This window comes from Ctenocephalides felis, unplaced genomic scaffold (assembly GCF_003426905.1).
Source record: "Ctenocephalides felis isolate EL2017-DRISC unplaced genomic scaffold, ASM342690v1 CF-g0.4_SCAFFOLD_03572, whole genome shotgun sequence".
Lineage (NCBI taxonomy): Eukaryota > Metazoa > Arthropoda > Insecta > Siphonaptera > Pulicidae > Ctenocephalides > Ctenocephalides felis.
The window spans coordinates 25,592,237-25,599,253 of record NW_020539726.1 but is presented as its reverse complement, the minus strand read 5'-3'; positions in this window follow the sequence as shown (position 1 = coordinate 25,599,253).

The window sequence follows — 7,017 nt, the reverse complement described above, 5'->3', positions numbered from 1 at the left end:
GATCCGTGCGCCCGAAAACGTGGACGAAAAATTGTATCCATACATACATACACACACACACCCATCCATTTAGTTTCTGAGGTATGCCTCTTAAAAATGTTCAGAAACCTTCAAAACGTCGAGAAATGCAAAAATTTTCATTTTCGATTTTTTTGCGATTCCTATAACTTACCCTACGGAAAGTTATAATTAAATCTTTCTCCAATGAATGATTTTCTTAAAAATTTCTCAATTTGCTCGAGAGTAGAGTCGCTTTTCCTTTCTCCATTATCATTTTATTATATTGCAAATATGCTCGTTAGTATAGACCTTCATCCTTTCTAAAATAAGAAACATTAGTAAAGTTTTTTTTTAAACTTTGTTTCTGAATTCTGTAAAGTTCCTTAATTTTTTTTTTACAAATATGATGTTTCTACATCATATTTGTACCTGTCTACGGGCACACAAATAATTAATTGCAACCAAATTATTTTAGCCCATGAATTACCACCATCCTTGTCATTTTTTTTAATGTTTCTTTAATTCGACCGACCCCCTGAGGAATAATAAATAAACTACCCCGGAGACGACGGGGTTAATAAATTAGCGATGTGTTCCTAACATGTCGCTGTTTGTGTGTTAATTTACGACTTTGCGAAAATTATTATATTTCTTCGAGATATTAGCATATTTCACGAATAAATATATCAAGAAGAAAAAAAATTAAAGGAACGAAGTGATAAATTGCGGGAATATTCGTAATTCGGTAAATAATTAAAATATTAAAATATTTAGACACAAAAAAAACTCATAGAAAATAAAATTGTTGAACCTCTTAATGTGGAATTTAAAATACTGGGAAAAATTAAATTTTTAATATTTTTAGTTGATTTACGACACTTTCAAACGAATTTCAACACATTTAGGCAATTTTTAAACGATTTGCAATATTTTTACACAATTCAGGATTATTTTTTTTGTAGATAATTTGCAACATTTTCAAATAATTTGCAATTCTTTCAGACGATATGCAACATTTATAAATGAATTATTAAGTTTTTATATAATTTACAACATTTTCGAAAGGATTTCTGGACTATCCGACGTTTTGCAACATTATAAGAAGTTTTTTAACATTTCAAGGAGTTTTTTGTAACATTTTTAGAAGTTTTGTGAAGAACATTTCTGAACAGTTTTTGTTGATAATTTTTGTGATTTAATAGGAATAACATTTAGATATGACTTGTTATATTATATTATTATATTATTATTCTATTTTATGAATTTGCTCGTCAGTAGAGTTCCTTTCTTCTCTATTTTATTAAATTCCTCATAAGTAAAGTTCCTTTCTTCTATATTTTATTAAATTGCTCATAAGTAGAGTTCCTTTTTCTATATTTTACTAATTGGCTCGTCAGTAGAGTTTCCTTCTTCTCTATTTTTAATTGCTCGACAGTAGAGTTCCTTTCATTTATATTTCTTAACTGCTTATTAGTTGAAATTTTTCTTCTGTTTTAATTTTTAATTTGTTCATCAGTAAAGTTCTTTTCTTCATTTTTCCAATTTGCTTGTTAGTAGAGTTCTTTTATTTTCTGGTTCAGGAGTTTGTCAATAAAATTCTTTTCAATATTATTAATTTGGTCGTCGTCAATAGAGTTTTTTTATTCTCTATTTTTTAATTGCTTGACAGAGTTCCTTTCAATATCATTTCTTAAATGATTGTCAGTTGAGTTTTTTTCTTCTATTTTTTTATTTAATTTGTTCATCAGTAGAGTTTTATTATTCTCTATTTTATCCATTTGCTAATCAGTAGAGTTCCTTTTTGGTCTATTTTATCAATTTGCTTGTCAGTAGAGTTCTATTTTTCCCTATTATGAATTGATTCGTCAGTATAGTTCTTTTAATAATTTTTTTATTTGTCAGTAGTCGGGCATACAAAGTTGAAGTTAAATTTGCATACAACATTGTCATAAAAATATATTTTCATAACCTTTGTTTTATTTTTATAGAACCCTAAAAGTTATTTTTATTTATGTGTTGTAAGGGTTTTTTAGACCCTGAAGTTTTTAATATATTTTTCTAACATATTTTTTATTTTCATAGGAACCTTAATACAAAAGATGGATCTTGGATAAAGTGGACTCAAAAGGTAAGAAAGTATATTTTTTAATTTTTATTACAATGAAATTTAGGGACCCCAAAATCATTTGTAACCCAATTTAAGAAAAAAAACTGAACTCTTATAATATTTTTTTTATTTTGTCTTAAATAGAAGTAATTTGAAATATAACGACGAACGAACTGGAAATAATGAAGGGACTCTACGGACAAGCAAATTAAAAATAAAGGGACGGAACTGACGGGCTAAATTGAAATTAAATAAAAAGAGACTCTACTGACGAGCAAACTAAAAATAGAAGATAAAGGGACTGTACTTACTAGCAACTAAAAATAAAAGGGACTCTACTGACAAGCAAATTAAAAATAAAAGAGACTGAACTATTGACTGAACTGAAATTGAATAAAATTAGACTCTACTGACGAGCAAACTCAAAAAAAAAAAAGATAAAGGGACTGTACTGACGAGCAAATTAATAATAAAACATAAAAGGGACTCTACTGACGAATTGCAGAAGAGTCAAATTGGGACTAGAAACGTATTGAAGTGTATTAAGTTTTTTTTTAAATATTTATATTATATATATATATATATATATATATATATATATATATTAGGTTGTCAAATATCTCCCTTCCGCTTTTTTGCTCTTGGTTTATAATACAAAAAGGCGGAAGGGAGATATTTGACAACCTTATATATATTTTACGAATATATACATATATTTTATATATGTATATATTCGTAATTTTGCTCTTAGGGGTGTCTTTATATCATTAAAAAAACAAATTGTCTAAGGGCACGTGTATATACACATTATTACATAATAAATTATTATTTCTGCATTTGTCGATTTGTAAAAGTTAATTTGTCAACTTAACCTGTGACATATTGGACACATGTCAATATATTTATAGAATATAATTTATATATATATATATATATATATATATACTTATAATTATATACAAGTTTTATTGTATCCATATAAAACGTATTCAACTGTGACTAATGTCATCTAATAAACCGAAAAAAAACTCATCGAAAATTACACCTCAACGATATGACATATGTTATAAAATTTTTGAAATTATACTCCGGTCCAACACAGTCTAAACACCTGCCTCATATATTCTTTTACTACCTTGACGCTTAGACTGTACAATTTGGTACCGTTTACGCCCGAACTAGTTTACACAATTTCCAAAAAAAACGCTCCCAACACGTCACAGTCTAATGGTAATTGACTCATATCGTTTATCCGTGTAATCGGTTAGACTGGTGCTGGTTCGGGCCGTTTACGCCCTTTTTTGATACAAATTATTTTACACTTTGATTTATTGCGCGGTTTCGTGTCTGCGAGCAATCGAGAGGCGACCATATGTAAATTAATATGTTTTTGTATATTTTATGAAGTTTACAGTTGAGGGATGTGAGCAAGGGGTTGGTACTTTGAGCTAGATTTATAATGTGTTTTGGTACTTACATGTCTGGTTTAATTTAAACGTGTTTTTCGATGGGTTTTGTAGTTAAAGTTGATATCACTGCTGCATGATAAAAATTTTTGAGTTGTCTATATGGTAATAGTTTGCTTATTCAACATTTTTCGCATAAGGTTTAATAATTTAAATTATTAATTTATCTAACATATTAACTTCCCGTAGGGTAAGTTATTGTAATGGGCCGAAAATCGGAATTGAAAATTTTTACATTTCTCGACGTTTTGAAGGTTTCTGAACGTTTTGGCATACCTCAGAAAAAATGGATGTGTGGTGTGTGTGTGTGTGTGTGTGTATGTATGGATACAAAGGGTATGGGCGTGTTTCCATACAGAATTGGCCCCACCCTGGTATTTAAATAATTTGATGCCATTTTATAGGTATTTTCGAGAAAATCCGATAAACCAAATTTCAAATCCGTAGCTCATCATTTGGCCAAGATATCATTGAAAATGTGTGAAAGTGGCCCTTTTTTCAAAGTCGTTTTTTGTCGCAACGGTGAAGGATATCAAAAAACAAATAACGGGATTATATTCATATCGATGTCTACTATATTTTTAATAACAAATATTGTTTAGTAATTATTTTTTAGTGCAGGAAAAAGTGAAAATAATTTTTCGTTTTGAATTTTCAGGTAGTGCGGTTGTTTGGACTAATTTTTAATTAGCATCATTAGAATGGCTATTCAATTTTCTTTTAGTGTGCAAAATTTGTTTTATTTCATGTGGTAGAACACATTCAAAATTAGAAAAAACCTGAGCAAGTACACGCTCGCGCTCATATAGCACCCGCGTAAGTCGTCTCTCATTCGCAACGACTAGCAACAGCATTGCTCGCCGCGCGTCTTGATAAATTAAAACATTTTTAATAAAACACAATATATATACATTATATTTTGAATAATTATATATTTATATGTATATGTATAATAATAACTTTATTTTTATATAATTAAATATATATTATTTATATATTGCACAAGTATATTATATGATTTAATCATCATTAATAATTTATCAATTAATTATTACTTATTAATTAATTATTAATTATTATTTATTGATATTAATTATTAATACCACTAAATAAATATAAAATAGATTAATAAAAAATATACATAATAAAGTATATCGGTATATGATTACTATTCATGCTACAGCGCAATGTATACAAATGCAAGTAGACTAAGTTAGTCATAAATATATTAAATAATATCTTGAAGTTTTTTTTAAATTAGATAATATATAAGAATATATTGAATAGAATATCTCAATCTAAAATACTCATAATAATTATTGAACTACTGCACTATTGTGTATCATCCTTAATTAAAATATTTGAAATTTCGCGGCATTATAATTATATATTGCATTGTGGTGATAACTAAATTATATAAAATTGAATTGACACTAAAATACAAGAAAAGTGCAAAATCAACTGGTACAAAGGTGTAGAGCACACAAAAATTAAAAAGAGCATTATTTATTTAATAATTATCAAAAACTTCGTAATTAGTTAAATTCCAAAATTATATTAGTTTTATGCTGTCTGTATTTTGTTATCTTATGTGTGGTTTTTGGGGGCAAAATTTCAAATATTTTAATTAAGGATGATACACAACAGTGCAGTAGTTCAATAATTATTATGAGTATTTATAGATTGAGATATTCTATTCAATATATTCTTATATATTATCTAATTTAAAAAAAACTTCAAGATATTATTTAATATATTTATGACTAACTTAGTCTACTTGCATTTGTATACATTGCGCTGTAGCATGAATAGTAATCATATACCGATATACTATTATTATGTATATTTTTTATTAATCTATTTTTTTTATTTATTTAGTGGTATTAATAATTAATATCAATAAATAATAATTAATAATTAATTAATAAGTAATAATTAATTGATAAATTATTAATGATGATTAAATCATATAATATACTTGTGCAATATATAAATAATATATATTTAATTATATAAAAATATAGTTATTATTATACATATACATATACATATAAATATATAATTATTCAAAATATAAATGTATATATATTGTGTTTTATTAAAAATGTTTTAATTTATCAAGACGCGCGGCGAGCAATGCTGTTGCTAGTCGTTGCGAATGAGAGACGACTTACACGGGCGCTATATGAGCGCGAGCGTGTACTTGCTCAGGTTTTTTCTACTTTTGAATATGTTCTACCACATGAAATAAAACAAAATTTTGCACACTAAAAGAAAATTGAAAAGCCGTTCTAATGATGTTAATTAAAAATTAGTCCAAACAACCGCACTATCCGAAAATTCAAAACGAAAAATTATTTTCACTTTTTCCTGCACTAAAAAATAATTACTAAACAATATTTGTTATTAAAAATATAGTAGACATCGATATGAATATAATCCCGTTATTTGTTTTTTGATATCTTTCACCGTTGCGACAAAAAACGACTTGGAAAAAAGGGGCCACTTTCACACATTTTCAATGATATCTCGGCCAAATGATGAGCTACGGATTTGAAATTTGGTATATCGGATTTTTTCGAAAATACCTATAAAATGGCATCAAAATTATTTAAATACCAGGGTGGGGCCAATTCTGTATGGAAACACGCCCATACCCTTTGGTCTCATTCGATTCAGAATGACTTGAAACGTCGAGAAAACAAAATTAGCGAATCGGATGAAAATCCAACTTTTCCTTCGGGAAGTTAATAAAATATTGATTGCAATATGTTACTGTTAACACCACATTGCAGGTAAATATATAATATGAAAATCTTATAAGACATAGTGCATTGTATATATTAGAATAGATACAAATAAGATTGTATACAATTTCAGCAAAATGTACCCAATATATTTTCTTAGTAGTAGTTCCATCAATAAATTAACAGATGCATTAATATTCTTTATAATTGACTTTATAAAAAAAATAAAATTTTGCTTTACAAATTCGGCATTAATACCAAAACGCTACTTGAACAACACTGTTTACTTGGTTTTAAATTTCTGAAATATAAACAGATTTCGATTTTAAAATTATAATAACAAAAGATAACATAAGTTATTTGAAGTCCTGCCTGTGTATTCTACATCTAATATTACATAATATTTGACCGAATAGAATTACTGACCGTATATTATTCTCCTTTGGCATGCTTAAATAATATTTATGAAACCATTATTTAAATTCATTCTCTCTGAAAAATAAATCGCATAAGCGTAAATCTTCAAACTTTACAAAATATATATTTACTGCATTAAAAATTGTTGCGATAATTATTACAATTTCGAAAAAAGTTCTATAAACTCTTTTGTAACAAATTTGTGAGTGCTCGAAAAAACATCTACATATAATTAGCAAAAGACATACATTATGAGCAAATCATTAAAAACAGAAATCAC